Source organism: Salvelinus namaycush, unplaced genomic scaffold, assembly GCF_016432855.1.
Source record: "Salvelinus namaycush isolate Seneca unplaced genomic scaffold, SaNama_1.0 Scaffold975, whole genome shotgun sequence".
NCBI classification, from domain to species: Eukaryota; Metazoa; Chordata; class Actinopteri; order Salmoniformes; family Salmonidae; genus Salvelinus; species Salvelinus namaycush.
This window is the reverse complement of record NW_024061725.1, coordinates 60352-78959: the sequence shown is the minus strand read 5'-3', so window position 1 is coordinate 78959 and position 18608 is coordinate 60352. Positions and strand designations below refer to the sequence as shown.

At 42.1% G+C, this 18608-nt stretch overlaps 1 long non-coding RNA gene across 1 annotated transcript; it reads left to right on the top strand.

Annotated features, from left to right (window-relative positions):
- Nucleotides 1–8062: 8062 nt before the first annotated feature.
- Nucleotides 8063–11055, top strand: LOC120043611. Its single transcript, XR_005476485.1, has 2 exons — nt 8063–8109; nt 10558–11055. It is a non-coding gene; the product is annotated as an uncharacterized LOC120043611 (long non-coding RNA).
- Nucleotides 11056–18608: the final 7553 nt, after the last annotated feature.

Below are 18608 nucleotides of genomic sequence, written 5' to 3'. Positions count from 1 at the left end.
GCAGGCCTGATATAACAGTTACACCAGGTTGTCTGGACCAGAACACACTGCAGGTCTGATATAACAGTTACACCAGGTTGTCTGGACCAGAACACACTGCAGGCCTGATATAACAGTTACACCAGGTTGTCTGGACCAGAACACACTGCAGGCCTGATATAACAGTTACACCAGGTTGTCTGGACCAGAACACACTGCAGGCCTGATATAACAGTTACACCAGGTTGTCTGGACCAGAACACACTGCAGGTCTGATATAACAGTTACACCAGGTTGTCTGGACCAGAACACACTGCAGGTCTGATATAACAGTTACACCAGGTCGTTCTTCTCCACGTCTCTTTTGGACGTCCTGGATTTCTCTTCCCATCCTGTGTACTGTGTATTAATTGCAGGCTGTGTTTTGGTGATAGTCTGCATACTATATGTCCCATCCATTGCCATCTTTTGTTCTTCACCATCAAGGTCAAGGGTGTTGTGTCTGTCTCAAATTAAACGTCCCCTCAAACAGATCTTTATTCATCCATTGTCAGTGGAAATGTGTATATTTCCTGCCACAGACAGTACCCAACCCTCTGAAACACTGTTCACGTAACAGGCAATTAAACAATTAAGATATATTTCATCTGAAAATGTTTATTGAAAACATAAATACATTTGCCCAATAAGCACTTGTTGTCTTTAAAAGACAGTGTTACAGTTGTTGTTTAGCTAAAATGGTTCTATGTAGATCTTTTAGGGGTCTCGTATATTAAGAATGCAATAAAACCCCTTTAAGTTGTATCTATATATTATTTCTAAGAGTATAGTGAGTGACATTGTGTGCATTGAGTGTTGACTTATTTGATGACCTGGAGCGAGTTTGCATAGGTTTTCTGAAGAATCAATTTACATCATGTTTTTGTACCAAGATTAGCCAAAATCATGTGTTCTTAGGGAAATGCTTAGTGGGTTGGGGTAATGGAAATGACCTGGACAGGTAGGATAAAAGACGTAACAGCAGAGAGGCAACTCATTCTCTGGACCACATCGCAGTCTGCTTCTACCAACTCCAGAATCTCCAGGTTAGTTGAACTTTATTATTATTGTTGTCCTAGGAGGAAGGGTTTTCTAGACAATGTGTGTCTGCTTCTGCTTTGCTTGTTCTTTGGAGTCTGGAATGCCCAGGTTACTGTAAAATGTCTTTGTGACAAATGCTGATGTAAAAAAAGGATTTAGAAATTAATTGATTAATTGATTGGTTGGTTAATTGATTGACTTATTGTCCAACCTGGACGGGGGTGTTTTTTGTGTAGGAAAGGATGAGGCACCAGGGTGTGTTAGTGCTGGTCACTCTGCTGGGTTTCCTGTTGGCAAACCAGCTCAACCAGGTTAACGCTAAGGAAGGTATGTCTAGTGTGTGTGTGTTTGTATGTTGTGTGTGTAAATTTTTTCTTACCTTATCAGGACCACAATCTCCTGACAAGTCACTAGAATGTCCTGACAAGTCACTAGAATGTCCGGACAAGCCACTAGAATATCCCGACAAGCCACTAGAATGTCCCGACAAGCCACTAGTGTCCCGACAAGCCACTAGAATATCCCGACAAGCCACTAGAATATCCCGACAAGCCACTAGAATATCCCGACAAGCCACTAGAATATCCCGACAAGCCACTAGAATATCCCGACAAGCCACTAGTGTCCCGACAAGCCACTAGAATATCCCGACAAGCCACTAGAATGTCCCGACAAGCCACTAGAATGTCCCGACAAGCCACTAGAATATCCCGACAAGCCACTAGAATATCCCGACAAGCCACTAGAATATCCCGACAAGCCACTAGAATGTCCCGACAAGCCACTAGAATGTCCCGACAAGCCACTAGTGTCCCGACAAGCCACTATTATCCCGACAAGCCACTAGAATGTCCCGACAAATCACTAGAATGTCCCGACAAGTCACTAGAATGTCCTGACAAGGTAGGAGAACAAGAAAAATGTTGAAACGTCAGGACGTTTGTCATGTCCTGAATTAGTTTAAATGCTATTTTAGGTTTAAGGGTTAGGTTTAGGGTTTGAGGTTAAGGTTAGAGTTGGGGTTAAGATTAAGGTTAGGGTTAAAGTCAGGGTAAGGTTATGGGGGTCAGGGTTAGGTTTAGGCTTAGGAAAAATAAGATTTTGAATGGGAATACATTTGTACTCCACAAAAAGTCCTGAAAATGCACGAAAACAAAGCTGTTTGTGTGTTTAAAAGAGAAAGGTGTTTTTGAGTATGTAAAAGATGCATCGTTTTAATACAGTTCAATAAATTGTACTGCATGTCCTCTCTGACAGATGTGGCTGTCAGTGGGCCCCGAAAACTGGATTCTGCAGAGATTGATCCTATTGCTGACAAGCAGGGTAAGTGTGTATGTTTCTCTTGGTTTTCTATCTATCTATCTATCTATCTATCTATCTATCTATCTATCTATCTATCTATCTATCTATCTATCTATCTATCTATCTATCTATCTATCTATCTATCTATCTATCTATCTATCTATCTATCTATCTATCTATCTATCTATCTATCTATCTATCTATCTATCTATCTATCTATCTATCTATCTATCTATCTATCTATCTATTCAAGGGGCTTTATTGACATGGGAAACATGTGTTAACATTGCCAAAGCAAGTGAGGTAGATAATATACAAAAGTGAAGTAAACAATAAAAATTAACAGTAAACATTACACTTACAGAAGTTTCAAAACAATAAAGACATTACAAATGTCATATTATATATATATACAGTGTTGTAACAATGTACAAATGGTTAAAGTACACAATGGAAAATAAATAAGCATAAATATGGGTTGTATTTACAATGGTGTTTGTTCTTCACTGGTTGCCCTTTTCTTGTGGCAACAGGTCACAAATCTTGCTGCTGTGACGGCACACTGTGGAATTTCACCCAGTAGATATGGGAGTTTATCAAATTTGGATTTGTTTTCGAATTCTTTGTGGATCTGTGTAATCTGAGGGAAATATGTCTCTCTAATATGGTCATACATTGGGCAGGAGGTTAGGAAGTGCAGCTCAGTTTCCACCTCATTTTGTGGGCAGTGAGCACATAGCCTGTCTTCTCTTGAGAGCCATGTCTGCCTACGGCGGCCTTTCTCAATAGCAAGGCTATGCTCACTGAGTCTGTATCTATCTATCTATCTATCTATCTATCTATCTATCTATCTATCTATCTATCTATCTATCTATCTATCTATCTATCTATCTATCTATCTATCTATCTATCTATCTATCTATCTATCTATCTATCTATCTATCTATCTATCTATCTATCTATCTATCTATCTATCTATCTATCTATCTATCTATCTATCTACAAATAATAATGAAAGTAGACACTTGTGTTTCATTTAATAACTTTTGTTTAATCTTTCTCTGAAAAGACTCTTTGCCTCAAGAAGAACCAGAGGCTCAAAATGACGGTAAGTGAATCTCTCTACAACATAGTACATTGATACTAACTTTACTACTACCAGTAATGATAATAATGTAGCTTGCTGAGCAGTCAATACCTAGCTGGAACTAGTGTGTACATGTCCTGCCACACTCCCAGATAATGATGTCTCTTATACTATGTACAGTATGACAGCTGATATTGAAAGTAGACACTTGTGTTTAATTTTTAATAACTTTTGTTGAATCTTTCTCTGAAAAGACTCTTTGCCCCAAGAAGAACTAGAGGCTCAAAATGACGGTAAATTAATCTCTCTACAACATAGTACATTGATACTAACTTTACTACTACCAGTAATGATAATAATGTAGCTTGCTGAGCAGTCAATACCTAGCTGGAACTAGTGTGTACATGTCCTGACACACTCCCAGATAATGATGTCTCTTATACTATGTACAGTATGACAGCTGATATTGATATGAATATTTCATATGTACAGAGGCAGCTGCAGTAGGATTACTGCAGGAGATGCAGGGGACACCCAAATCAGAGAAGTTGCAAAATCTGTTTTGGGGATGGCGTTACAGATTTCGCAGGATTTACTGGAATCTCAGACGTTTCAACCAGCGGCTGATCAGGCGTCTCCGACGTCTCCGACGTCTCAGACGTATCATGGGTCGTAGATGGAGGCTCTATCCGCATTGTGGATAAGCACCTGTAAGTCCTACTCTTTCTTTGAGAGGTGAGATGTCTGTGTGACCTGGATATCTGAAAGTAAAGTAATGTCATAAAGTCAGGAGGGAGGGTAAATACATCACATCCTGGACATCTGAAAGTAAAGTCATGTATTTACCTTCCCTCCTGACTTTATGACATCACATCCTGGACATCTGATCTGCATCCACCACCTGGGTTCTTTAATCCTGCCTCCACTGATACAACAACCAATTAGAAACAAGTGTTTGTACAAATTAGTATTATAGCATTATCAAAAGTTACAGTAATATATATATATATGTGTGTGTGTGTTGCCATAAGGTATTGAGGATCCTCTCCTGTCTCCATATTGAATGGACCACTATGGAACTCACACGTCACCTGACATCACCTGCCATTATTACCAACGGATGCAGATCTGCACATCACAATATATCCATCCATTGTACCGTCCATATCTTCTGAATGTACCGTCCATATCTTCTGAATGTACCGTCCATATCTTCTGAATGTACCGTCCATATCTTCTGAATGTACCGTCCATATCTTCTGAATGTACCGTTCATATCTTCTGAATGTACCGTCCATATCTTCTGAATGTACCGTCCATATCTTCTGAATGTACCGTCCATATCTTCTGAATGTACCGTCCATATCTTCTGAATGTACCATCCATATCTTCTGAATGTACCGTCCATATCTTCTGAATGTACCGTCCATATCTTCTGAATGTACCGTCCATATCTTCTGAATGTACCGTCCATATCTTCTGATTGTACATCAGTATTAATGATGTGATTGATAAACAATGACGATGTGAATTCATGGTGGAAACGTTGTATGGCTCACCAGTTTATCTGTAATCCTTCAATAAACCTATATTAAGCATCATACATTTGTTAGCTGTGATTTTAAAATCTGCCAAATATATTAAAACCTCCCTCTCTTTCCTTGTCTGATTGACAGATCAGTAGTTGTCATCATGTTGCTAGGTAGAGTAGGGTGATATGCTAGTTTACACACTCTGCATGTGTCCTAAATGGCACTCTATTCTGTCCAGAACCCCGTGGTCTCTGGTCTAAAGTAATGCACTGCATAGAGAATGTGGTACCATTTGGAATGCAGTCTATCATGTACTTCCTGCTGACTTTATAGATCAAAGGTCACATTGGGGGATCTAGACACTGAGCAACAGGAAGATTAAAGGTCACATTAGGGGAACTAGACACTGGCCAACAGAAAACATTTCACTATCTCTGCTCTGACTCTACCTTGTGGACATGAGTTGTAGTTACATCTTTGGTTTCCGGGATTCATCCGATGACTTAATTAATAAACTTTCACTTTCAAGTTAAAATCCTTAGTTGCTACATACAGTTTTGGACTTATAAATGAATGTTATATCCATTGATTCTCCAATAAAATAACTTACAAATGCATCATGAGCAGTCTGAGAACCTGAGCACTCTGGAACAGGTTTTCATCAAGGATCTCTCTGTACTTTGCTCTGTTCACCTTTCCCTCGATCCTGACTAGTCTCTCAGTCCCTGCCACTGAAAAACATCCCCACAGCATGATGCTGCCACCACCATGCTTCATCATAGGGATGGTGCATGTTTCCTCCAGAGCACTCAGGACCTCAGACTGGGGTGAAGGTTCACCTTCCAACAGGACAACGACCCTAAACACTCAGGCAAGACAACGCAGGTGTGGCTTCGGGACAAATCTCTGAATGTCCTTGAGTGGCCCAGCCAGAGACCAGACTTTAACCTGATTGAGCATCTCTGGAGAGACCGGAAATAGCTGTGCCACAACGCTCCCCATCCAACCTGACAGAGCTTGAGAGAATCTGCAGAGAAGATTGGGACAAACTCCCCAAATACAGGTGTGCCAAGCTTGTAGCGTCATGCCCAAGAAGACTCAAGGCTGTAATCACTGCCAAAGGTGCTTCAACAAAGTACTGAGTAAAGGGTCTGAATACTTATGTAAATGTGATATTTGAGTTGTTGTATATTTTTCAACAATTTCCTGTTTTTGCTTTGTCATTATGGGGTATTGTGATGTCATTATGGGGTATTGTGATGTCATTATGGGGTATTGTGAAAAGGAAAATTCAAGATATATATTTCCACTGAGCTGCGCTTCGATAGATGGGTCGAAGATGGAAGCCTGGTTTGCTCAGCAGAGATCGCCATTGACCTTTGAAGAATCTATCTGGTCGTAATGTTGTCGAGCGGATACGTTATAGCCTGTCGTTGTTATTAGGAGATTGTCTGTCCTACGCCACGTACGTTTACAGCTGCAGCTGATACATCCTAGAAGTCGAGTTATCACTTCTTCTTTAGTCAATAAGAGTTCAAAGTTCATACCATTTTGCCATAATTAGCTCGTGCTGAATTCTGGCTAGTCTAGTAGAAATTCATCCTTCCAGCGTAGTGATCGTCACCTCCACGTGATCTGGTCTCATGTACATTTCGTTATGTAGAGTGAATATTCAACCATTCTCAACCACAGCTCACGCTGGGGTTTGCGTAGTCTGATGTGAATTGGGTCACGGGGGCTTTATACTGGGGAAGAGAAGGGCATGTTTCATCCCTCTCCAACCAATGTCTGTTCAGTTGGGCGTGGCCACCGAGTAAGCATAAAATGACTTATGAAAACAATTCTCTCATTTAGAAAGATAAAATTACATTTAATATTTTCACAAATAGTTTCATATTTAAACATTTAAATTGCATAACAATTCCATGTGAATCTGATGACTAGAATGTGTAGACTTTCCAAGATATAATTTATGCCGTCCTATCATCAGTAATAATGTCTCAGAAGACAACTGATCTGACATCATATTCTTTAAGTAACAACGGACACTTTCAACTGGTTGGATTACAGAAATATTGTTCCATTCCCCAACCTTTTGATGTTACCATATACTGTCTCTATGTTAAAAAAAGTATTTCCAAGAGTCCATTCTGTAGAGTAGAGAGAGAAAAGGGGAAAAGGTATTTATGGTGGGGGGGGGGGGGGGGGTCATAAACCTCACCCAACAGGATAACGTCATGACACATGTTTTAGATCTGCAATGGCACACCTGTAAGAACCCTCTTCGTGCTGTGTCCAGGACGGTTGCAGAGTATGTCCTGCTCCAGCTTGCTTTGGATGAAGGGGAGACTGGCACTCCTACTTTGATATTCACTGGTTAACCTGTCCTTACACCTTTTGGTCCTGCTGTGTGTGTATGTGCGTGCGTGCAGGACTGTTGCAGAGTACTGCCCCAAGCTGCAGTCTCTGAAGGTGAACCACTGTCACAACGTGACTGAGTCCAGTCTGGACCCCCTGCGGAAGAGGAACGTTGAGATTGACGTGGAGCCACCACTACAGAGGGCCCTTGTGCTGCTGCAGGTATGAAGGCGAAGGACACACTCATGTACAATTATTACTGTCATTTATAACACAACAATTAGTGTATTTGAATAATCACATATCACCCCCCAGTTTTAACACTTAAGAACATCCGGCATCCTATACATTTAATGTGAAGGGCTGAACACACAGCGTCTTGTATTGTTTCACTGAGGCATTGATGAAAGCAATTGTACTGTAAGGACCATACAAAACAAAATGTCCATCTGAAAGGATTTGAAGTATCATCTATAATGTATTGTTGTTCTCTGTCTATTTCCCTGGTGATACTGCAGGATGTGGTGGGGTTCGCTCCCTTCATCAACCTCCAGATCTACGCTAAAGTACATCTGTATTACTCACCCAACCAACTGGAAACAGGTAGGCTAGCTAGGCTAAGGAACATCTGTATTACTCATCCAACCAACTGGAAACAGGTAGGCTAGCTAGGCTAAAATACATCTGTATTACTCATCCAACCAACTGAAAACCGGTAGGCTAGCTAGGCTAAAGTACATCTGTATTACTCATCCAACCAACTGAAAACAGGTAGGCTAGCTAGGCTAAAATACATCTGTATTACTCCTCCAACCAACTGAAAACAGGTAGGCTAGCTAGGCTAAGGAACATCTGTATTACTCATCCAACCAACTGGAAACAGGTAGGCTAGCTAGGCTAAAGGACATCTGTATTACTCCTCCAACCAACTGGACACATGTAGGCTAGCTAGGCTAAATGACATCTGTATTACTCATCCAACCAACTGGAAACAGGTAGGCTAGCTAGGCTAAAATACATCTGTATTACTCATCCAACCAACTGAAAACCGGTAGGCTAGCTAGGCTAAAGTACATCTGTATTACTCATCCAACCAACTGAAAACAGGTAGGCTAGCTAGGCTAAAATACATCTGTATTACTCCTCCAACCAACTGAAAACAGGTAGGCTAGCTAGGCTAAGGAACATCTGTATTACTCATCCAACCAACTGGAAACAGGTAGGCTAGCTAGGCTAAAGGACATCTGTATTACTCATCCAACCAACTGGACACATGTAGGCTAGCTAGGCTAAATGACATCTGTATTACTCATCCAACCAACTGGAAACAGGTAGGCTAGCTAGGCTAAAATACATCTGTATTACTCATCCAACCAACTGAAAATAGGTAGGCTAGCTAGGCTAAAGGACATCTTTATTACTCATCCAACCAACTGGACACATGTAGGCTAGCTAGGCTAAATTACATCTGTATTACTCATCCAACCAACTGACAACATGTAGGCTAGCTAGGCTAAAATACATCTGTATTACTCATCTAACCAACTGGAAACATGTAGGCTAGCTAGGCTAAAGGACATCTGTATTACTCATCCAACCAACTGGAAACAGGTAGGCGAGCTAGGCTAAGGAACATCTGTATTACTCATCCAACCAACTGGAAACAGGTAGGCTAGTTAGGCTAAAATACATCTGTATTACTCATCCAACCAACTGAAAACCGGTAGGCTAGCTAGGCTAAAGTACATCTGTATTACTCATCCAACCAACTGAAAACAGGTAGGCTAGCTAGGCTAAAATACATCTGTATTACTCCTCCAACCAACTGAAAACAGGTAGGCTAGCTAGGCTAAGGAACATCTGTATTACTCATCCAACCAACTGGAAACAGGTAGGCTAGCTAGGCTAAAGGACGTCTGTATTACTCCTCCAACCAACTGGACACATGTAGGCTAGCTAGGCTAAATGACATCTGTATTACTCATCCAACCAACTGGAAACAGGTAGGCTAGCTAGGCTAAAATACATCTGTATTACTCATCCAACCAACTGAAAACCGGTAGGCTAGCTAGGCTAAAGTACATCTGTATTACTCATCCAACCAACTGAAAACAGATAGGCTAGCTAGGCTAAAATACATCTGTATTACTCCTCCAACCAACTGAAAACAGGTAGGCTAGCTAGGCTAAGGAACATCTGTATTACTCATCCAACCAACTGGAAACAGGTAGGCTAGCTAGGCTAAAGGACATCTGTATTACTCATCCAACCAACTGGACACATGTAGGCTAGCTAGGCTAAATGACATCTGTATTACTCATCCAACCAACTGGAAACAGGTAGGCTAGCTAGGCTAAAATACATCTGTATTACTCATCCAACCAACTGAAAACAGGTAGGCTAGCTAGGCTAAAGGACATCTTTATTACTCATCCAACCAACTGGACACATGTAGGCTAGCTAGGCTAAATTACATCTGTATTACTCATCCAACCAACTGACAACAGGTAGGCTAGCTAGGCTAAAATACATCTGTATTACTCATCTAACCAACTGACATAAGGTAGGCTAGCTAGGCTAAAATACATCTGTATTACTCATCTAACCAACTGGAAACATGTAGGCTAGCTAGGCTAAAGGACATCTGTATTACTCATCCAACCAACTGGAAACATGTAGGCTAGCTAGGCTAAAATACATCTGTATTACTCCTCCTTCCAACTGGAAACATGTAGGCTAGCTAGGCTAAAATACATCTGTATTACTCATCTAACCAACTGGAAACATGTAGGCTAGCTAGGCTAAAGGACATCTGTATTACTCATCCAACCAACTGGAAACATGTAGGCTAGCTAGGCTAAAATACTTCGGTATTACTCCTCCTTCGAATTGGAAACAGGTAAGCTAGCTGACGCTTCTCAGAATCAGCTAAATATTTGAATCTTTTTGCTCTAAATACCTGTTTAGGTGTGTAATCCTATGTATTCATGCAGTATCAATGTTATGTAACTACAAATCTCCTGAAGTGTGCACTTGTTCACCACTCCCCATATATAAAGTATTGGATAGGTGTAGGTACGGGCTAGACCGTTTCCACAATGTTTATTATACCAGTAATTACCAGTAAATGCAGTGCATACTTAGGGACAAAGGACAGAATATTGGACTCTACTTTAATGTTCTGCAGTCTATGTAACCAGCGGTATTGTTTTTTTGCAGGTTTTCCTCCACTAGGAGAATGACCTGTTTCAATTGAAACACACCCTGTGTGCTGGGACGTCAATTAAGCAATTCAAGGACAAACAAAAACGGATGTATATGGGAAATATATTGTAGAACTTGTCTCTTATTTATTACAGTGATGTTGCAGATTATAATTATGCACTTAGGAAAAGACTGAAGGAAGCCATGCACTTTTCAGTAACGCTGTCATGAGTCCAAAAGATTCCTGCAGTATTTATTTGTATTTCATCACACCCTAACAACACTTTAGATGTTCTTGTGATCTATAGCTTTAGAAAAGGACCATTCCAACCAAAGGAGAAGACGTAAATATAAGAGCATATTGTTGAGTTTTTGTGTGTTTATTGACATGTTACTCTGCTAAATGTATGATACATACACCTCTAAATGTTTCATTCAGATTAGCTAGGTGAACTTTTTATATATTAGGTAGGTACACTTTTTATATGACGTAAATAAACGTTTTATATTGTGTGTTTGCATTGACCTTACATTGACTGAAACTATGCTCTTACAATATCCGTTTTAATGGTAGTTGAGCTGATCAGTTCAGGCCTGGCCCACCATTTTGTTAAAATGTCATTTTAAAATGTTGTAAGAATCTGGATACCATGATCTTGAAATCCTCCTTTTGTCTGTTTACTTCAGGAAATCTGGTTTTCCATTTGAACGTCTGAAAACATGTAGGACTAGTTGTAAAACCACATTAGTTCAATAAGCTTTCTCATATGGTAGGCTATGAAGAAGGACACATTTCTGTTTGTTTTTTCAATAGTCACATATTACAATCCCAGTTTTACATCTTGGAAGAAACATGAGAAGAACTTGCAGTGTAAAGTACATTTTAATGTGATTGGCTGATCACCCCACATTGTATTGTTTCACTGAGGAGTTGCAGTATTGAAAACGGTTGTATTCTATGTGTAATGAGGACCATCCAATCATGTCTATCTGAGAATATAAAGTTCTATCTATAACCTATGAGCTTTGTCTTGCTAGTTATCGTACTACATTATCTCTGGGTGGCAGTTGGAAGGAACAGGACTTCTCTTTGTGTAGACATAACATTACAACCAGAAGGAATGTTCTCTTCCTGTAACAAACATATGCCTGTACATGTGCACGTCGGTGAACTTCAAGTGAAATGGTTTGAAAACGTACTTCAATTCAGGCATGGAAGGTGCCACTGTACTACTAATTATCCCACAATGCTTCACTGCGAGTTGAGAAGTGGGTATTTTTACTGTCACAGTACTCAATCTCCTGACTGTTAATGCACCAGGCTGGGAGCAACACAGGGTCAGTATTACAGCCTTACCCTTGTAACAGTTTAGGGGTTAAATGCCTTGCTCAAGGCCACAATGGGATAGGGGATGGCACCAGCCCTGTGCCTGTTGTCTTTTAAATGCTGTGCTTGATTTAGCTTACCTGGTGCAATAGAATAGTCCCAAAAGTGCAAACCCCACTCACCCATCTGGCACTCCAGACAGGCTCAAGCAAACGCTCAAACAACAGGCTGAATGAAATCAACTTGAACTTTAATACTGTTGGTTCTACTACAGGAACCCTCACATGCTGACAGCTCTCTGACTAGCTGGAGGATCCAGTGTTACACCTCCTCACAGTAATATTATGCCAGTAAATATCTGAAGGCAAATGCACAAACATACAGAGATAGTCCTGAGGTAACCAAATACTGTATATGAACAATGTTGTGTATTTTGAAGTGTTCTTGTGGGTTGGCTAAGGCTTAATGCCCGAGGAGGCAGAGTAACCTATTATGCTTTTGAGAATAGAATGTTGATGCCTGGACGATGTAGAAACGATGTAGAATTGCATCATTTAAAATGTAGGCTTTTCTTAAATACGTCTGCAAGACATCTTGCCAATTAACAAACTATGTCTAAACTGCATCTTCCCAATGCGTAATGTATATAGGTTACATTGTGCCTACGTTGGGCAGAGGTTTGTGTGCTGTCTGGGATCAGGCATCAAATCAGCACGAAATGACAGGGGGAGAACATCATCATTGAAAGCACATAGAACATCATACATATTTATTGCCTGATGATCTTCCTTGATTTTTGGGGTCGGCAGGTAGCCTAGAGGTTAGAACATTGGACCAGTATCCGAAAGGTTGCTGGATTGAATCCCCGAGCTGACAATAATAAAAATCTGTCGTTCTGCCCCTGAACAAGGCAGTTACCCCACTGTTCCTAGGCTGTCGTTGTAAATAAGAATTTGTTCTTAACTGACTTGCCTAGACTGTGGAGTTTTTCAGGATAAAAAAATGAACAGAAAGGAGCTAAGCACAGCCAAAGTCATAGAGGACAACCTGATTCAGTCTGCTTTCCACCAGACACTGGGAGATGACTTCACCTTTCAGCTGGACAACAACCTAAAACACACATCTACACTGAGGTTCTATACCAAGACGACATTGAATGTTCCTGAGGGGACTAGTTACAGGTTTGACTTGAAAATATATGGCAAGACTTGAAAGTGTCCATCTAGCATTGATCAACAACCAACTTGACAGAGCTTGGAGAATTTTGAAAAAAGAATAATGGGCAAATATCCAATCCAAGGCTCTTAAGACTTACCCAAAAAGACCTGCGGCTGTAATCGCTGCCAAAGGTGATTGTAACGTATGTTTTTTTCGATGTGCTACAGGCCAGAACAAGCCTGTTTGACATGTTGTTTTGCATATGGATGTGGATTCATCTGGATCATAACAGTCTTCTAGGGTTGTGATGACAGAGGCTGTGGTCATAGAGCTGTGTGGTCTTCAGTGTGCTGGGAACATGGTCAATTAAAGACCTGTTGTGACGTTAACTCATTTATTTATTCATCACTTTGTTCATCTTACCAGGTTGGTGGTTTACTGGGAACTAATGATATTGTCTTATATTGGTTTATCTTGTCAGAGAACACACTGCAGGTTTGATATAACAGTTACACCAGGTTGTCTGGACCAGAACACACTGCAGGCCTGATATAAAATGGCGCTACAAGATGGCGTAGCAGTCAGACGTCTTTGTCTTGTCTCGTCCCATGTATATATATTTTTATATATTTTTCTTCACATTAAAAAAAATATTTTTCCTAAACCTCAACTTCAAAATACTCTCCCGCAACCCACCTCACCCAATGTGGTGTGGATCTGTTTTTTTCTAAAGTATTTCTATTTACCTCCGAACTGGAATACCTCAACTGAAGCTAGCTAGCTAACTAGCTACCAGCTATCAGTCAGTTAACCACTGCTAGCGGTCATCAGCTAACCTTTAGCTCGGAAAGCTCTCGCCATTTCGTACAACACGTTTCAAACCAGAGCATACCAGACCTATTTTTCTCTCCATATCTCCGGATTCCTGCCGCAAACTCTGAACCTTTTCATCTGGATCATCGCAGCTAGCTAACCGCAACCCGGGTTGACTACTCCTGGCTAACGTTTCCGTCCCGGAGCTAGCACCAACTAGCCTGGAGCTAGGCCATGCTAGACCCATCTCCCGGCTAGGGCTCCTGGGCTACTCCTGAAGCCCACTCCTCGGCTACAATATCCGGACCCCTTCTACTGCCGGTATGGGGCACGGAACCCCGCCGATCCTTCACGACTGGAATACCGACATAATCTGCCCAAGGATCCCAACAGGCCCCTCAGGCGTGACGTCCCCTGAAGGCCCATTCTACTAACCGCGGCCTGCTAGCTATCTAGAGCATATTGTTATACTATTATATATATTATATATATATATTATTATGTTATATATTGTTATATAGCATACTGTTAGCTGATCCATCGGCCAGTTTCTTGGACCACTATACCCATTTTGCCAATTGGACTTGGACCCCTCTGCTACTTGGAACCCTACTAATTCCACGACTGGTCTATCGACATCACCGCACGAGGAGGAGAAAACAGACTTTCCCCCATCGCGACGTCCCTCTAAGGCCCTTATGCTAGCTTGCTAGCCCCAGCCTGCTAACTGCTAGCTTGCTAGCCCTGGCCTGCTAACTGTCTGAATCGCCGTGTCCCCAGCCAGCCCAACCACTCACTGGACCCATACGATCACTTGGCTACGCATGCCTCTCCCTAATATCAATATGCCTTGTCCATTACTGTCCTGGTTAGTGATTACTGTCTTATTTCACTGTAGAGCCTCTAGCCCTGCTCAATATGCCTTAACCAACCATGTTGTTCCACCTCCCACATGTGATGACATCACCTGGTTTAAACGTCTCTAGAGACTATATCTCTCTCATCATTACTCAATGCCTAGGTTTACCTCCAATGTACTCTCTTCCTACCATAACTTTGTCTGTACATTATGCCTTGAATCTATGCTATCGTGCCCAGAAACCTGCTCCCTTTTCTCTCTGTTCCAAACATGCTAGACGGTCAGTTCTTATAGCCTTTAGCCGTACCCTTATCCTACTTCTCATCTGTTCCTCTGGTGATGTAGAGGTTAATCCAGGACCTGCAGTGCCTAGCTCCACTCCTACTCCCCAGGCGCTCTCATTTGTTGACTTCTGTAACCGTAAAAGCATTGGTTTCATGCATGTTGACATTAGAAGCCTACTCCCTAAGTTTGCTTTATTCACTGCTTTAGCACATTCTGCCAACCTGGATGTCTTAGCCGTGTCTGAATCCTGTCTTAGGAAAACCACCAAAACCCCTGAAATTTCTATCCCTAACTATACAATTTTCCGCTAAGATAGAACTGCCAAAGGGGGCGGTGTTGCAATCTACTGCAAAGATAGCCTGCAGAGTTCTGTCTTACTATCCAGGTCTGTACCAAAACAATTCGAGCTTCTACTTCTGAAAATTCACCTTTCCAGAAACAAGTCTCTCACCGTTGTCGCTTGCTATAGACCACCCTCTGCCCCCAGCTGTGCCCTGGACACCATATGTGAATTGATTGCACCCCATCTATCTTCTGAGCTCATGCTGCTAGGTGACCTAAACTGGGACACGCTTAACACCCCGTCAATCCTACAATCTAAGCTTGATGCCCTCAATCTCACACAAATTTATGAACCTACCAGGTACAACCGCAAATCCGTAAACACGGGCACCCTCATAGATATCATCCTAACTAACTCGCCCTCCAAATACACCTCTGCTGTTTTCAGACAAGATCTCAGCAATCACTGCCTCATTGCCTGCATCCGTAATGGGTCTGCGGTCAAACGACCACCCCTCATCAATCAATCAATCAATCAAGTTTATTTTATATAGCCCTTCGTACATCAGCTAATATCTCGAAGTGCTGTACAGAAACCCAGCCTAAAACCCCAAACAGCTAGTAATGCAGGTGTAGAAGCACCTGCATCACTGCCAAACGCTCCCAAAAACACTTCAGCGAACAGGCCTTTCTAATCGACCTGGCCGGGGTATCCTGGAATGACATTGACATCATTCCGTCAGTAGAGGATGCCTGGTTATTCTTTAAAAGTGCCTTCCTCACCATCTTAAATAAGCATGCTCCATTCAACAAATGTAGAACCAGGAATAGATATAGCCCTTGGTTCACTCCAGACCTGTCTGCCCTTGACCAGCACAAAAACATCCTGTGATATGCAACTTTTCAGGGAAGTTAGGAACCAATATACACAGGCAGTTAGGAAAGCTAAGGCTAGCTTTTTCAAACAGAAATTTTCATCCTGTAGTACAAACTCCAAAAAGTTCTGGGACACTGTAAAGTCCATGGAGAATAAGAGCACCTCCTCCCAGCTGCCCACTGCACTGAGGCTAGGAAACACTGTCACTACTGATAAATCCACAATAATTGAGAATTTCAAGAAGCATTTTTTTATGGCTGGCCATGCTTTCCACCTGGCTACCCCTACCCCGGTCAACAGCCCTGCGCTCCCCACAGCAACTCGCCCAAACCTCCCCCACTTCTCCTTCACCCAAATCCAGATAGCTGATGTTCTGAAAGAGCTGCAAAATCTGGACCCCTACAAATCAGCCGGGCTAGAAAATCTGGACCCTCTCTTTCTAAAATTATCTGCCGAAATTGTTGCAACCCCTATTACTAGCCTGTTCAACCTCTCTTTCGTATCGTCTGAGATTCCCATAGATTGGAAAGCTGCCGTGGTCACCCCCCTCTTCAAAGGGGGAGACACTCTAGACCCAAACTGCTACAGACCTATATCTATTCTACCCTGCCTTTCTAAGGTCTTTGAAAGCCAAGTTAACAAACAGATTACTGACCATTTTGAATCCCACCGTACCTTCTCCGCTATGCAATCTGGTTACAGAGCTGGTCATGGGTACACCTCAGCCACGCTCAAGGTCCTAAACGATATCATAACCGCCATCGATAAGAGACATTACTGTGCAGCCGTATTCATCGACCTGGCTAAGGCTTTCGACTCTGTCAATCACAACATTGGCAGACTCAATAGCCTTGGTTTCTCAAATGATTGCCTCGCTTGGTTCAACAACTACTTCTCTGATAGAGTTCACTATGTCAAATCGGTGGGCCTGTTGTCCGGACCTCTGGCAGTCTCTATGGGGGTGCCACAGGGTTCAATTCTCGAGTCGACTCTCTTCTCTGTATACATCAATGATGTTGCTCTTGCTGCTGGTGATTCTCTGATACACCTCTACGCAGACGACACCATTCTGTATACCTCTGGCCCTTCGTTGGACACTGTGTTAACTAACCTCCAGATGAGCTTCAATGCTATACAACTCTCCTTCCGTGGCCTCCAACTGTTCTTAAATGCAAGTAAAACTAAATACATGCTCTTGAACCGATCGCTGCCCGCCCGTCCAGCATCACTACTCTGGACGGTTCTGACTTAGAATATGTGGACAACTACAAATACCCTAGGTGTCTGGTTAGACTGTAAACTCTCCTTCCAGACTCACATTAAACATCTCCAATCCAAAATTAAATCTAGAATCGGCTTCCTATTTGCAACATCCTTCACTCATGCTGCCAAACATACCCTTGTAAAACTGACCATCCTACCAATCCTCGACTTCGGCGATGTCATTTACAAAATAGCGTCCTACACTCCACTCAACAAATTGGATGCAGTCTATCACAGTGCCATCCGTTTTGTCACCAAAGCCCCATATACTACCCACCACTGCGACCTGTATGCTCTCGTTGGCTGGCCCTTGCTTCATACTCGTCGCCCACTGGCTCCAGGTCATCTACAAGTCTCTGCTAGGTAAAGCCCCGCCTTATCTCAGCTCACTGGTCACCATAGCAGCACCCACCTGTAGCACGCGCTCCAGCTGGTATATCTCACTGGTCACCCCCAAAGCCAATTCTTCCTTTGGCCGCCTCTCCTTCCAGTTCTCTGCTGCCAATGACTGGAACGAACTGCAAAAATCTCCGAAGCTGGAGACTCTTACCTCCCTCACTATCTTTAAGCACCAGCTGTCAGAGCACCTCACAGATCACTGCACCTGTAATTAGCTCATCTGTAAATAGCCCATCCAATCTACCTCATCCCCATACTGTATGTATTTATTTATTTATCTTGCGCCTTTGCACCCCAGAATCTCAACTTGCACATTCATCCTCTGCACATCCTACCATTCCAGTGTTTAATTGCTATATAGTAATTACTTTGCCACCATGGCTTATTTATTGCCTTACCTCTCTTATCCTACCTCATTTGCACATGCTGTATATAGATTTTCCTACTGTATTATTGATTGTATGTTTGTTTATTCCATGTGTTGTTGTATGTGTCAAATGCTTTGCTTTATCTTAGCCAGGTCGCAGTTGCAAATGAGACCTTGTTCTCAACTAGCCTACCTGGTTAAATAAAGGCGAAAAAAAAGACAGGTACACCAGGTTGTCTGGCCCAGAACACACTGCAGGCCTGATATAACAGTTACACCAGGTTGTCTGGACCAGAACACACTGCAGGCCTGATATAACAGTTACACCAGGTTGTCTGGACCAGAACACACTGCAGGTCTGATATAACAGTTACACCAGGTTGTCTGGACCAGAACACACTGCAGGTCTGATATAACAGTTACACCAGGCCGTTCT